This window comes from Eurosta solidaginis, chromosome 1 (genome assembly GCF_040869045.1).
Source record: "Eurosta solidaginis isolate ZX-2024a chromosome 1, ASM4086904v1, whole genome shotgun sequence".
Classification (NCBI taxonomy): domain Eukaryota; kingdom Metazoa; phylum Arthropoda; class Insecta; order Diptera; family Tephritidae; genus Eurosta; species Eurosta solidaginis.
In genome coordinates, this window is record NC_090319.1 from 94,749,487 (window position 1) to 94,766,214 (window position 16,728).

Here is a 16,728-nt window from a genome sequence, read left to right on the forward strand (position 1 = left end):
ATTTAATTATTCGTAAAGTTATTGATGTGTTATCAACAACATTTCGAGAATCGAGAGATCAATTTTTTCAAAACTGTATCGATTTGTTATCGCGTAGAAAGTAGAAGAAAATGAAAAAGTTCTGCAGAGCGAAATCAAAAGCCCATGGAATAATGGCAAGAATACTATTCGTGGTATTACATATATAAATAAATTAGCGGTACCCGACAGATGATGTTCTGGGTTACCCTGACCCACATTTTGATCGATATCTCGAAAACGCCTTCACATATACAACTAAAGGCCACTCCCTTTTAAAACCCTCATTAATACCTTTAATTTGATACCTATATCGTACTAACACATTATAGAGTCACCCCTGGTCCCCGTTTATTGCGATATCTCGAAAAGGCGTACACCTATAGAACTACGGCCCACTCCCTTTTAACATACCCATTAACACCTTTCATTTGATACCCATATCGTACAAACACATTCTAGAGTCACACCTGGTCCACCTTTATAACGATATCTCTAAAAGGCGTCCACCTATAGAACTAAGGCCCACTCCCTTTTAAAACACTCTTTAATAGCTTTCATTTGATACCCACGTCATACAAACACATTCTAGGGTTACCCTAGATTCATTTTCCTACATGGTGATTTTTCCTTATTTTGTCTCCAAAGCTCTCAGCTGAGTATGTAATGTTCGGTTACACCCGAACTTAGCCTTCCTTACTTGTTTTTTTTTTTTTTGCTAATCTTTTGCCAATTAATAAGTTTGATAACATTGTGCCTGGCCAGATGGAAGACCTCTGTGTTCTTATTCAATTTCAATTTGATATTACAGATAACAGAAGGGCTTATGGTGCGATTACTCCGTTCGGAACTTCTTTACTAGATAATTCTGCTATCGAACGCAAAATTTATGTAAATAAAAGCTACAATATGAATTATGTCGTCAGTGTTGCATTGCAGCACATGAAAAATAGTAACAAAGGCGAATTGTCATATACTCTATTAAATACTCTTGCCATACAAAACAGTCTACAGCTGAGACATTGGTTACTAACGCAGAGCAACCACCAACAGAGGCATCAGCAGCACCAAAGACTCAATTAACTCTCGCAACTCGATTGGCTTTGCAAAATCGCATTGAGCGCAATTTCGTGTTTATAAAAACACTGAAAGGTGCAGCAACAAACGGTTGTTTGATGCCGACCGCGAATGTGAACGCTTGAAAAGCTTACAACGGAGCAGTGCGCTAAGTGAACGGGTCTTCGGTGATTTATTTATTGTGTGTGGTAAATCGAAATGCATTTTAAACTTATGCAAGCACTGAAGTAGAAACGATTCTTAAATCGTTGCGTGTGTGTGAAAGCAAAAAAACACAAAACAAAGCAAAAACGTGCAGTTATTACGTATCATAGGTGTGTATCTTTGTTTGTGTGCATGTGTGGTGTGCGTGCAGAGCAAAAAAAAAGTTGCAACTACATAACACAAAATTTAGTTGCATGCACCATTCGCCTATGTAAATAAGTTAAGGTCGAGTGTTGATGCAGCAGCACCAGCAGCTGGTGCAACAACAAAACGCGCGCCTATAAAAGCGATTTAATAGAAAGGAAAAGGTGTAAGAGCAAATTTTAAATTTAAAAAATAAAAAATTATGCTCAAGTTAGAAGTTGTGTTTTGCATAATAATAATAATAGCAGTGTTGCCGTTTTCAATTATATTTATTAGCAAAACAATACTTAAATACCCACAAAAATATTTATCCTAAGATACCTACTAAAACAAAGTGTTTAAACTAGTCGTAAATTTACCACAAACAAAATAAAGATGGTGTTAAAGGCCAACTTGGAGTAATTTTGCTTGTATCGAAACTATAACGAAATTCATATATATCTATGAGCCCAATTCTAAATATCCCTCGGAATTTTGTTCTCGCTGATTTTTTATTATTCCCCAGAAAAATTCCTCCAATTTTTTCTCCGAGGGAGAACAATAATTGGGGAATAGGAATTTGGAATTTTCGAATTCAACTGTTTTGTCAATTAAAATTTTGTAGCACATTTCTTATTTTGTTTAAAAAATTTAAAAGTTTAATTATTGTTGTGAATTTGTTTGAAATTAACAAATAAAGTATAAACAATGCAAAGTATTGTATTTCATATGGTATTTACTGAAATGAATTGGTGCAGCAGCACCAACAACAGAGGAGAGAACAGAAGAACACGGCGGGATAACAAAAATCCGCTGGAGTTGCCTGCTTCCATTCAGCAAAGCAATTTTCTAGCGGCCAAATCGAGTTGAATTCATCTTTCGTCATATACCAGAATCTATTTAAGCCTTCTTAAAAGTCCTTGCGCAATTTCTGGATGGCTGCATTAAATATACCAAGAGCTCTTCCTTTGCTTTTGATATACTGTTCGACTTGAAATGAAGAATATTGTGGTAGAATGTACATATTTTAGCACAAATTCGTACAAATAATTCTTTCTTAGAAGAACCAATTTACTTTAACTATTTTGATGCATTCCCTTCAGTTTAACAAGTGAAAAAACTCCTAAGAAATGGCAGAGAAATCATCCTCTCCGCTTTTTCGAACATTGTTCAGAATAAGAGGAAAGAGTGAAGTGAAAAAAGTCACAAGGATTTTTTATTTGGAATACGAGGAAAGAGAGAAGGTAAAGAACTCGCAAGGAATTTTTGTTCAGAATTAGGCTGTATATGTAATCCACTTACAATTGTCACGTTTAAACCATATACATAATTTTTTTTTATTTTCAATTATCTTCTTAAAAAAATATAATTTCACCGCCTACATTGTTAGCTTTGTTAAACAAATTTAAAAAAGGAAAAACATTTTGAAAAAAAAATTGTATTTAAATTTTTTATCAAAACAATGAACAAGCTGTAACTAAATAAAAAAGTTCTTATTTTTTATACAAATTTAATAAAAAACCGCGAACACAATTATATAGTACAATTTTAAGCCTTACAAAAGCCAACTGTAAAATTGCAGACAATTTCTTTTCCTTTTTTTTTTTTATTTAAAAAACAAAATTTTTCCGAATTTTTTCTCGATGTAAAGCTGGAACAAAATAAATTTTTAGATGGAAGAAAATGTATGAAATATGAGACTTAAGTGAAAAGGGGCATAAATAAAAAAAAAATTATGACTTTTCAGGATATGTACGGACTTAAAATTACCTCATCATTACAAAAATATTGAAACCGAAAATTTGTATAAGTGATTGAAAAATATTTATTCTGAGTGGTTTTTATATGTATTTTAGAGCGAGTCAAATGTATGGATGGATTTTCTCCCATCAGGAGTGTAGCAAAAACGTAATCTACAGATGATGCTAAAAAAAATTGCTGAAGACACCATAGCCCTAAGTCCGATTTCGAGGTCCCCACTTTTGCAAAATGGATATTTTGCATTTGAATGTGGGGTGTGGCCAAAAAATCTTCATAGCTTCTGATAGAATTATAGGAAAAATATCATATTGGACTTACTTTAAAGGTATTTTACGAACATTTCAGAATCTGTATTGATATCTATAGTGTTTTTGAAATTTAGTAGGGATATCAGGCTTAAATTATGAGAAATTAGCCTAAAATGAACTTTTAACTATTATATTATCATTTTTAACGAATTTCTTATGGAAATTTTTTTTTTTTTTTTACAGCTGAAATAAGTTCAGAATATTTCAAACAACTTTCATTCAGACAGTTCTTTTTTCGAATTCGTTTTAGTGGAAAAAAATTTCCAAAAAAAAACCTATATTTTCAAGTAATAAGCAAAAAGCAAAAAATATTATATTTATTTTGGTACAGAAGCATGCTTTGTTTTTTGGTCTTTTTATGTCATATTGCATCATGTTTGTAAATATACTGATTAAGTGATTCTCGAAACACGTTCAAATTAAAAATAAAAATTTGCCAATAAAAAATAATATTAAAAATATATTTTTCCAAAAAAAAAAATGTTTCCTGTCATTTTTTTCCGACCATCACTTATGTTCGTTGAAAGCAATGGAAAAATGCTACTTTAGCACTTTTCAACAAGCATTGGTAATGCTCGGAACAAAATGTTTTTCTTTGAAAAAGTTCAAATAAAAAAAATTTTTTTTTTAATAACAGGTATTTTTTTTTTGTCAATTAGATAATAAAATTTTATTATATGGGCAAAATAAAAATAAATAATTTAAAAATAATATTTTTTTAATTTCGCTTGAAAATTTTTTTGATTTTCTCGCGCAAAATAATTTACCTTCGAAAATAAGTAACAGTTATATTTCGTTTTTTTTTTCACTCAATTAATAAAACTTTCATCAAATATTTATTCAAAATTAATATTTATTTTACGAACAATAAATAAACCTCAAAAAATAATTTTTATTATTAAAAAAAAAACTCAACAAATCAATTTTATTTTCCAAAAAAAAAAAACAAAAAGTAACTATTAAAAAAGGATTATTTAATAAAAACTTATTTTTTGTTGTTTAACGTAGCTCAGTCAGCAGAGGCCTCGAGCGCGAAGGCAATGACTCTGGTTCGAAACAGTTGGCGTAAAAATTTGAAAAAATTAGTTTTGAGAGAAAAATGTTCTCAAAAGAAAAAAAATATTGTTGAGGACACCGGCTCAGTGCAGAGCACTTAACTGCGCTGCCAATGACGGTGGCTCGAATTCATCCGGCGATCAAATTAGAAAATCTTTTTTTGTAACTTCCTTCTTTGGGTGTTAAGGAAATAAATTCCATGACGAAAGTTATACACATCTCTCTTAGTAGAAATAACAGAATTGGAGACTATCTCATTTAGTGTAGATGAAGCAAAAAAAATTGAGCTGCAATGCAAAAACACCAGCCGTCATGCCTATACCTATACATGTCCCGGACTCATTATTTTCAATTCCAAGATTTGCGCTTTCAACGGGCAAAGAAAAGCATTATAAAATACAAATAGTACGGGCAACAGAAGAGGCATCATCTATTTTAGTAAATCGTCACTTCAGGCTCGCTAGTCAGCTATGATAACTTGATGTCTGATTGGTCCTCCGTATCCATCGCAAGTGTGGCGTATGTCGCCTATGCATTCACAGTAGCAAAAGTACATAACTCCAAACGTACCCATTCATGGATGGATTAGCTCTTTAAAAAAAGAATCAGATATAAGACTTTCGCAGTATATGACTCCTACGACCATGCCTCTAACTCTGAGAGTGATCAGTTCCCTCAATGACAAGTGATAATCTGCGGTAGCTATGCGAGAAGGTGTTCGGATTCCTAGCCCACCTTTGTATTCTATCCAGATGATGGGTATCGGCAATTCAGCAACATACAAGAGTTTAGAATCTGCGGCGAATTCGGGTAGATAGCTAATGAAAACCAGGTCATATGCTTGTCGTAAACCAAATCAGTTTGGGAATATTCTGTTCAACCTCCTTACAGTATCCACGAAAATAGACCGAGGTGCCAAAGTTGGTTTTGCATCAGGTGCTGTGATCTTTCGCGGCTTCATGTTTCAAATTTTTTTTTATTTTTTGAGCTCTTCTGCGAGGTTCTGTCGTCATTGGATTTGCAGTATTAACAAAAACTCTGTCCTAGAGTGAAGGAGAATGTTACCGATGTAAACAGTTCTTCTTCTACAAATCTCGGCTTTCGGTATTCATTTGCCCATGGGACAGAGTCAGTGACTGCTTATCACTTCATTCATCTTCTTGGAGGCAACTGAAGTTGCAACGTTACCATCCTTTTGAATCTTTGAGTAAGCTGGAGTCTCGTCGTAACCTTCGTTTGTCTCATAAATCACTTCGTCTTTTTTTTGGTATGCTACCATTATTTACCTCTTCTTTCTGCCATATAGCTTTGAAGTACATCATTTTTCGATACTAAAACTTCTCTCTTCGCTTTGCTTTTCTGTAGGTCTCGATGTAGTAGAGGTTTATGTGTATGCGGCCAGCCCATTCGCAGCTCTGTGAGAGGAGAAATTTCTCTTACTCTTACTCCCATTTGGAACTTCTTTTCCCACAATATGCACTCAGAAAAAACTTGAATGAAGAAATGTTTTCCTCTTCGCATAGCCAAAATTTGGCCATTCGAATAAGGAAACAATTTCTTGAGTGCCATTTCATTCCCGTTTTCCTTCAATCGGGAGACATTTTTTTCTGAGTGTGGCTGCAGTTTCTTATAAAGTGTTTGCCAGCAAACGGCTTTCAACCTGCTTCCACTGTCGCACAAGCCCATGTCAAGAGCTCGCTTTCGAAATCTGTTGTGTCGACTACTATCCCCGAGATTTGCATTACTGCCAAGCAATGAGAGAGGGCTCTCTTCAACTCCCTCTCTTTTGTTCTGTTTCATTGATAGTTATTTATCCGAGCTAGTTCGCCGAGCTCACTAAGTGCACTCTGGCTTGCTGCGTTATTCTATCATTCACCTTATTCTTTCTTTCCGTCGACAACTGTCGCTGCCAGTTCAAATAGCGCGGTAAATACTTCATGTCTACGTCCTGAGCTGCCAGTTCTTGGTCACCAACATCCAGGGGTCTTCCTCAGAAGCGGAAGAGCATACATTCAAGCTCTTTACCCGCTGGTCCATCGGTAAGAAGCCTGCTTTGCCAGTTTTGCGATAAGAAGACCTTTTCCAACTAAATTTTATATTTTGATCATTTTGGATATTTTAAAACGAACTATCGCGAAAGTTTCCATACACACTTTCTATTGGCAAAATGTAATGTAGAAGAGGTCTAGAAAACATTTTCACCTTCAACCTTGTCGAAAAACGTTATGAAACTCGCTCCATGCCTGCTCTGTGATAAAAGTATTCATGTTTGATATGTTTACTTGGAAGGTATAAAAAAAGTTAGGGTGGCATAAGGTCAACACCAGACCAGTATGAATGTAAGTTTGTTCGAGTTCAAAGCTATGCAGCCGGCAAGCTAACTCATCAAGAAGTGAAAATCAGAAACATGTCCTAGTATCCGTCGCTGATTGCAATTTTGTATTCTTTCTGAGAAAGTATCCAAAATGTATTTTAAACACTTTCCTTGATTTTTGTAGATTTTCTTAAAGCGAAAATAACCAAAATTTTTCCACGACATAAGGCTTTGCAAAAATAAACCACTTTGCACACTAAACGGCAACGCTGCTTAATACAGCATTGAAACAAAAGAATTAAGCAACGAACTTGACTGTCTAATAAACAAGCGTCTAAGTATTAGCTAAATTTGAAATTCGTATCGACAGTTGAACGCACAAATGCCAAACAGTTGGTGAAGTTGATTGAAAGAAGAACATTATTGTGCGCAAAAAATACAACAACAACAAGAATAAACACACAAAAAATAACAAAATCAAAAGCAAAAGCAAAACGATAACATCAACAAAAACTAAGCAGCGACTTCCTTTTCCTTTGTATGTAAGTAGCAAAAGTCGCAAAAAACAAGCAAATAAACAAACAAGAGAGACTAAAATACAAACCAATAACATTTATGTCAAATTGCATTCGAGGCAGTTGCGCAGCTTTAAATTGGTATTTGGTTTGTGTGTTAATGTTAATGCGGTGAAAATGTGTACGCCAAATGAAGGTTAAACTAATAATTTTATTAAAAATAGAAAAAGAAACAAAACTTCATAAGCAGTTAAAGAGAAACGAAAAAAAACAACGAAAAACTCCGATTAAACTTCAAAGCTCAGTTCTATGAAAAAAGAGCAAAAACGCATACCAAACTAAAATTTCGTAAAAAAAACTTAAGCTTATTAGCACAAAATATATGTATATAAACTTACGAACTTCTTACGTTGCCATTTGCACCAATTTTTAAACAAATTTGTATATGAATTTTCATTAACATATGAGAAAAAAAATTATTTTCGTACCCGCTTAGTTTGGCAATTCTTAAATAATCATTTCATAATGCACTATGAGGTTGACCTAAATTATTGCAAGATAAGTTGCTAAAACTGCACTAAGTGTGGTTTTTCTTTTATAAGTTTGCCGTTTAGGGAGTATATTTTGCGCCATAGAATTTGTCCAATCAACATCTTTCTAATTGCAGTGGTCTTCGGGTTGACCCGTCGCCATTACAAGGCCAATAGTAGAAAAAAAGTTTAAAACAAAAATAAACAAGTAACGGTGTCTAAGTTCGGGTGTAACCGAACATTATTTACTCAGCGCGAGTTTCAATTGTAATTGATAAATTACTATTATAATCCTACTCAGGCATGTTTTAAATACAAACTATTCCCAAAATAGTAAGGCAGTCTAAGTTCGCGTGTAACCGAAGTTGGATTTACGCTGCAGTTTATTTTACATATTTATTTGCAAATCTGCATTTTAAGGAAACATACCTAAAACTTGAAGCTTAGACCATATCTCAATATTGTGAACTTTGGTAACATAACGGTTAATCGAGATAAATATAGACTTTAATATATAGAAATGCTCAGAATGAAAAAAGGAATTTATTTAGCAATATTGGCGGACGAGGCGATACATGTGTACACCGATGGTTCCAAAGTAGTGGAAGGAGTAGGGTCTGCGGTATACTGCGCTGATCCGGAAATAAGTAGATCCTACAGGCTGCCGGATTACTGTAGCGTTTTCCAAGCGGAAATATTAGCCGTAACCAAAGCAGTAGAAACCCTGGAAGAGAATAGCTTAAGCTGCAACCGTGTTAACTTTTATATTGACAGTCAAGCAGCAATTAAGGCAATAATCTCGCATAGCACAGCATCTAAATGCATGTTAGAGTGTAAGCAGTCTCTGGAGAGAATCGGGACAGGGAGAAGCATACATCTATATTGGGTCCCAGGGCATATGGGAATAGATGGGAATGAAAAAGCGGACGAACTAGCTAAAAAGGGCGCATCCCTTGAAGCTTGCTCCGTAGATGTCCCAATTAGATTGGGCGAGATTAAGCGAAGTCGAGGGGTGCACATGATCGACCAAGCGGGAAAGGCGCGGGTTCAAGCGCGGGGCTGTAAAGTGTCGAAGATTATGTGTAGGTCTTACAACTTTAGACTAACACAGTTGCTCCTATCATTAAAAAGAGAGGACTGTAGACTCATGAAGGGTATTCTGACTGGACACTGCCTTCTGGCGTCACATGCCTTTAAACTGGGCTTGGTCAGTGATAGCAGATGTAGGAAGTGCGGGTTGGCGGAGGAAACGATCGAGCACGTTCTGTGCTCTTGCCCTGCACTTGCCAGGCTAAGACTCCAGCTATTAGGAGTGATACAGCTGTCAGATCTAGAAGCAGCAAGTGGCTTAAGTCCTAGGAAGCTTCTAGTATTTGCCAAGAGGACGGAGTTATTTTATAACATAGGTCCTGGTTTTTGATAGAGTTTTTCAGTTTGGTCGTTAAAACAAACTTCTGGTAACACTACGGACTTAATCGTTCTATGTGAGGTTCTCATGGACCGGCCAGTTCAACCTACCTACCTAGCAATATTCGTCCGTCCGTCTGTCTGTGATCACGATAACTTGAGTAAATATTGAGATACCTTATTCAAATTTGGCATATGGGTTCTTCTTTACTCATCTCCCAGCGCTATTTAAAATGAGCGAAATCGGATGATAACAACGCTAACTTTATATATATATAACATTTTGGAAACACACAAAAAGCCTGCTTATTTAGTAATTAATACACCTAGAATGTTGATATTTGATCTAGGTCATTCTAACTAAAAATATTTCTTGTTATAAGCCTAACATATGTATAGAGATTTGTTATGAGGTATTTATTTTTTTCGGAGGATCCAGAAATCGAAATAGGGGCGTGGCAGCGCCCATTAAAAAAAATAATGCCTCCCAATTTGCTCTTACAATAAAATTATCATTCATACAAAACTATTTTTCGCTAAGATACAGCCTTTCATTCTTGCCTACGACCCTTTTAAACATCCTTTATATATAAAATTGGGCGTGGTCTTTAACCGATCGCGTCCATTTTTACTAAAAATATTCCCTGATACAATTTTATATCGATATGTTAATTTTTCTTCGATTTATGGCTAGAACATTGCCTTGGTCATAAAAGGGGCGGTGCCATGCCCATTTTCAAAAACTTGAAATTTTTCCTTTCTCTTGTTATAATTCCACTTGGAAAATAAAAAAACCATTGATATAAAGCTCTGTTATGTAAAGATATAGCTTAATTTATTCATCCACGACCCTTTTAAAAATCTTTTATATAAAAGTGAGTGTGCTTCATTACCGATTTCGTGAAATTTATGTCCGTCAAGTTAGCACTACCACTTAAAAATTTCAAACTCAAATATAGCTAATAATTTACCTTTTTTTAACCGTTTTTTTACCGTGGAATCGAAAAAATTACCGCTCGAATATTTTTCAAGTTAACCCCTAGTAGCTCTAACTTGACGTTAACCCTTTCACCCCCTGAGGTTTTTTTCGAAATCAGGCGGGGTTTTCATCATTACGACAGCAAATACTGTAATATGGCTAAAATATAAGATGTTGAACATACCTGAATCCTTACCGTTATCCTGGGATATATAATCCCAATAACATTTATAAGTGGGACGTATAAGTCCAAATAATACCAAAAGAGCCAAAAAAATTTTACACATCTAAAGGTGTAAACAAATTTTGGGATATTATTATCCCAAACAAATACATTATTGGGATTATATGTCCCAATGCAGTTATAAATATAAAAAAACTTATTATTATTAAATAAATTATAAAATTAAAAACTTACATTTTCATTATTTCTTTCCAATTTCGAAGGAATAATATCTGTTCACACCTAGATTTTACTGCAAGCGGTATATCTATATATGGGGTATTCCATCCCATTTCGACCAATTTTGAACCCGACCCCCTTAGAATTGGCTGAAAGTTTTTCTTCTTTTTCTAGCTTACGAAAGACCTTTTTCAGAAGTTTTTCATATTTTTTCATCCAACTCAAAAAAAGTTATGAATTTTTAAAAAAACACCGTTTTTGTTTTCAGAATGCTATAACTTTTTCAAAAATTGACCGTTTGGGATCATTTTTTTTTTTTTTAATATGTTTTTAAATGTACTTTTCGGAAAAAATACAAACAAATTTTAATGTTTTTTTTTTCAATTAAATAAAAAAAAAGTCTCCGCCCACTCCGGGATAAGTGGGGATGATTGCAGAATTGACTGAAGTTTTTTATGAGAAAAAAAGGGCGAAATTCGAAAAATCTCGAAAAACTGAAAAATTACAAAAAAAAAACTTTAAACATTTTTTTGAATTTTTTCCGAAAAGTACATTTAAAAACAAATTAAAAAAAAAACGATCCCAAACGGTCAATTTTTGAAAAAGTTATAGCATTTTGAAAATAAAACCGTGTTTTTTTAAAAATGCATAACTTTTTTTGAGTTGGATGAAAAAATTTGAAAAACTTCTGAAAAGCGTCTTTCGTAAGCTAGGTAGGTAGGTTGAACTGGCCGGTCCATGAGGACCTCACATAGACTGATTGAGTCCGTAGTGTCATCAGAAGTTTGTTTTAACGACCAAACTGAAAAACCCTATCAAACCAGGACCTATGTTATAAAATAACTCCATCCTCTTAGCAAATACTAGAAGCTTCCTAGGACTTAAGCCACTTGCAGCTTCTAGATCTGACAGCTGTATCACTCCTAATAGCTGGAATCTTAGCCTGGCAAGTGCAGGGCACGAGCACAGAATGTGCTCGATCGTTTCCTCCTCCAACCCGCACTTCCTACATCTGCTATCACTGACCAAACCTAGTTTAAAGGCATGTGACGCCAGAAGGCAGTGTCCAGTCAGAATACCCGTCATGAGTCTACAGTCCTCTCTTTTTAATGATAGGAGCAACTGTGTTAGTCTAAGGTTGTAAGACCTACACATAATCTTCGACACTTTACAGCCCCGCGCTTGAACCCACGCCTTTCCCGCTTGATCGATCATGTGCAGCTCTCGCCTTCGCTTAATCTCGCCCAATCTAATTGGGACATCTACGGAGCAAGCTTCAAGGGATGCGCCCTTTTTAGCTAGTTCATCCGCTTTTTCATTCCCATCTATTCCCATATGCCCTGGGACCCAATATAGATGTATGCTTCTCCCTGTCCCGATTCTCTCCAGAGACTGCTTACACTCTAACACGCATTTAGATGCTGTGCTATGCGAGATTATTGCCTTAATTGCTGCTTGACTGTCAATATAAAAGTTAACACGGTTGCAGCTTAAGCTATTCTCTTCCAGGGTTTCTACTGCTTTGGTTACGGCTAATATTTCCGCTTGGAAAACGCTACAGTAATCCGGCAGCCTGTAGGATCTACTTATTTCCGGATCAGCGCAGTATACCGCAGACCCTACTCCTTCCACTACTTTGGAACCATCGGTGTACACATGTATCGCCTCGTCCGCCATTTGCGCACCCTTACGCCAACCGTCCACCTCTATTGTGGCCTTGAGATCTCCCTCGAAGCGCAGATAGGGAATCATGTAGTCTGTTCGTCTTGTGATTGATGACGCTATACTACTATGGCCATATGGTCGGCGCTCAAGCTGCCCCGAAGCACCGAGCCTGGTTGCGGTCGTTAACGCTTTGTTCTTTGCTACCAGGTCTACAGGTGGGATGTGCAAAATGGCATACAGTGCAGCCGTCGGGGTTGTTTTCAGGGCTCCCGTAATGATAAGCATCGATAGTCTGCACCCCCTCTAATTTTTTGAGGTATGTTGTTTTTTGTGTGGCTTTCCACCAAACAAGAACTCCATAGTATAGAATAGGGCTTACAATCGCTGTAAAAACCCAATGAGAAAGAGAGGGCGATAGGCCCCACGTACACCCCAGCATTCTTTTACATGCGTAGAGTGCCGTTGAGGCCTTCTTGACCCTCTCCTCCACGTTGAGCTTCCATGACAGCTTACTGTCTAGGATGATTCCTAAATATTTTGTGCAAGGTTTCTCCTGTAAGGTCACCCCTCCTAACTTAGGCCTGGTCCAATTTGGGACCTTGTACCTCTTTGTAAACAAGACCATATCCGTCTTCTCCGCATTGACTTTCAACCCGACATTAGATGCCCAGGTATGAATATCGCGAAGCGCCCGATTCATCAAAGAACTAATCGTTGGAAGGCACTTTCCACTTATGACAATTGCAACGTCATCTGCGTAAGCCGTAAGTTTTACGGGTCCCTCATCGAATTGCCTGAGCAGTTGGTTGATGACCAGCGTCCACAGCAGAGGTGATAGCACCCCTCCCTGCGGCGTGCCCGTGTCCACTGATTTCGTGGCCTCGTACAATCCCCATTGTGATGTAATATTTCTGCAATTTAACATGCAGCCGATCCATCTGATTAAGGCAGGATGTACTTTAATGTAATTAAGACCATCCATAATCGCCCATTTTGCAACATTATTGAAAGCCCCGGCAATGTCCAAGAAGACTCCTAGAGCATACTCCTTATATTCCAGGGATTTCTCTATGCTTATTACCACCCTATGCAATGCGGTGTCTACCGACTTGCCTTTGGTGTACGCATGCTGTGTTGTGGAGAGCAGCTTTTCATCCACGTTGGACTTTATGTACACATCTATCAGCCTCTCAAAGGTTTTGAGCAGAAATGATGTTAAGCTAATGGGTCTATAGTCTTTGGAATACATGTGACCGATCTTCCCCGCCTTTGGTAGAAAAGTTACACGAGCAGTTCTCCAAGAGTGCGGTACATGATTCAGTCGTATACACTCATCGAATATATATTTGAGACTTGTAGCATGGCCGGGAATATACCATCTGGGCCCGGCGATTTAAACTTAGAAAACGTCTTCACTGCCCACTCGATCTTGGTATCGGTCACCAAGCCCGGCACTACTAGCTCCGTGATCGGAGTGTGAGTGATGTCTGCTGGCTCCTCTAAACCGTCTCCCGATGGGAAATGTGTATCGAGAAGCACCTCAAGGGATTCCTCACTATTACGTGACCATTCCCCGTTCTCTTTCTTTATTAGTCCCTGGACTATGTTTCCCTTTGCTAGGACTTTTTTCAACCGTGCTGTTTCGCTGGAGCACTCTATGTCCGTACAGAAACTTTTCCATGAGTTTCTCTTCGCCCTGGTAATTTCACGCTTGTAGATCCTCAGTAGATCCCTGTACTCGTCCCGACACGCTTCGCTTTCCGCGGTCTTTGCGAGCTTAAACATTTCTCTAACCTGTCTTCTTAGAAGACTCAGCTCGTTGCTCCACCATGGCGGCTTTGCTTTTCCTCTAAATCTTCTTAGAGGGCAAGCTTTTTTATACGCAGTCATAAGCGTCCTTGTTAGGAATTCATTCGACTCTTCCAGTTCCTCTACATTAGCAACCTCTTTGGATTGTCCCAGTTTTGTTTCTACATGTTTCTGGAATTTAGTCCAGTTCGTTGACCTAGGGTTTCTAAAGGTTCCTCCCTTCTCTACCCTCTTTAGGGGGATGTTGAAGCTGATATACGCATGGTCGGAGAAGGATGGTCTATCAAGAACCATCCAATCATACCTTGATATATCACGCTCGGAGCTCAATGTAATATCCAGAACATAGCTGGATGTTGGACCAATGTATGTAGGGACATTACCCCTGTTGGCTATCTGCAAATTGGTTTGCAGGATGTAACAAAACAGAGATTCGCCTCTCTCGTTCGTATCTGCTCTTCCCCACGCATTGTGGTGCGCATTTGCATCTGCGCCTATGACCAACCGCCCTTTGCGCCCTTCCTCCTGTACTAGCCTTTTGCACTCCATCGGTGGGACCTCCGCAGCATGGGCCATGTAGCAGGACGCCAGGATAAATGCCTGCTTATTCTTTTGCTCAACGGCCACCGCTACGAGATCCTCAGTGGTGTAATTAGGCAGCATATATGAATGCAGCTGTTTCCTTACCATTACTACAGCTCGCACTCGTCCTTCCGTTTGCGCGTAGTAAACGCCAAACCCGCGCACGCTAAGTCCAGAAACCTTTCCTCCCGATGAGAGCCACGGCTCCTGGATCAGCGCCACGTCAAACGAACCCTCCTCAAGGGTTAGGAGGAGTTCGCTCGACGCCACTTTACTGTGTTGGAGGTTTATCTGTAGGACACGCAGCACCATTGGGCTGTTTGTCCCCCTCCAGCACCTTCATCTTGACGTCGTCGTCCTCCCCTTGCCCTTTTGGTTTAGAGTATTCGAGGCCCCCTTCAGCCTCTCGTGACTGTTGTGCAGGGTGTTCCTCTGTGCGAGTCACAGCACCATTTAGCGGTTGGTCCTCTTCTAGCACGTTCGTGGTGACGCCGGGGACCTCCACCTGTCTTTTTTCCCTTAGGCTTTTGAGGTCCTTTTCGACTTCGCCCACCTCTAGCGTGGTAGGGTTTTTATCCTCGGGACTTCTTTTCCTGAGTCGCATGTAAATTTTGTCAGTGCCAAATGACATTTTACCAAGCTGCGTGTACAAAATATCCTCCGCCTGCTTGTTTATTTGGAAGATGTAGAACTGACCATCCTCGGTAGGCCGAGATACAGTAAGTATCTTCCAATCCTGTGTCGGTATGTTCGGATTCTGATTCTGCAGAAGTCGCAGTGTATCCTCCGACTTCATCACGCATGGTATCCATACCTTAACTTTGGGTACCGTGGGGATTTGCGCTTTATCCACCACCTCAAACCGCGCGTTCGTGCCTTGCCTTTGGAGGTTTTGAACCACTTCCTCCAGCCACTGCAAGCTCGCGATGTTGTCGCACGCTATCATCTTCACACCGTTATACCATCCCCCAGAATCAAAGGTTGGAAGGGGCTTACTTGGTTGTTCCCGCATCATCTTAAGCATTAAGCTAATAAGCTCCCTTTCCACAGATCTCCACCTTTCAGTAGTCATTTGTCCGAAAGGACTGCTACGATCAACCAGCGCCACAGTCAGCGACTGCTTTGCCACATCACTCATCTTCTCGGGAAAAGCAGGAGTCTTAGTGTTATCTCCCTTTGGCACCTCCGAGAAAGCCGGAGTCTTAGCGTTAACTCCCTTTAGCGCCTCCGAGAAAGCCGGAGTCTTAGCGTTATCTCCTTTTGGCTTATCTCCTACTTCCTTAATTGGAACTTCCCTCTAACTCGCAGCTTTCGAGGTAGTTGCTACCTAGCTATTGGAGCACATCTGTCTTACAGCTTTGGGCCTACTTGTCTTGTCTATGCGACTGCCCTGCCTCGCGGCTCTAGGACTGGGTCCTTTCTGCCTCTTGAAAGCAGGCTTATCGCCTTCCACCGAACGCTGCCTCTTCATTCTGCCATTCGACGCTGCTTCCTCCTCGTACCGGTTGCAGAACCGAGGGTTTCTCGCAGCAAACTTTTGAACTGCCTTCGACCTACTTCTACCGCTTCATGGGCCCATTCCAAGCGCTCGATCTCCACTTCTGTTGGGTCGACCACTGCTCCCAAGCGTTGAACAATTCTTAGTGCTGCACGGTACTGCGAGAGAGCTCCTTTACTTCCTCTGCTCCGTACCCTTCTCCACTCTTCTACTCCGTTTTCATTTGTGTGCTTCTCCAACACGGAGCTCATTGAATCAGCACTACTCTCGCTCCCCGAGTCCGACGCATCGCTTAATTCGTATTTGTCGTCCTTGGATTGCGACTCAGTCCTCCTCTTTACATCGTCCTTATTACAGTCAGTTAATGAGTCGTTCATCTTGGTCGTACGACCACCTGCCCGACAAGGCGGGCTCAGTGGTCCAGTATTATATACGGGGAAAGAACAGTCCGCCACAGCAGCGCCCTTTGCTGTGGTAAG

The 16,728-nt window shown here is 38.8% G+C and overlaps 1 protein-coding gene across 2 annotated transcripts in view; it reads left to right on the forward strand.

Moving 5' to 3' along the window:
- Positions 1 to 1,171: 1,171 nt before the first annotated feature.
- Positions 1,172 to 16,728, forward strand: part of Gld (Glucose dehydrogenase) — a 179,136-nt gene continuing 163,579 nt past the window's right edge. Inside the window, exons 1-2 of one of the 2 annotated variants that reach the window (XM_067759177.1) lie at positions 1,172 to 1,409; positions 7,232 to 7,403. The gene's annotated coding sequence lies outside the window, so the exon portion shown is untranslated. The remainder of the gene's footprint in view (positions 1,410 to 7,231; positions 7,404 to 16,728) is intronic. The other variant, XM_067759176.1, reaches the window with a different exon arrangement.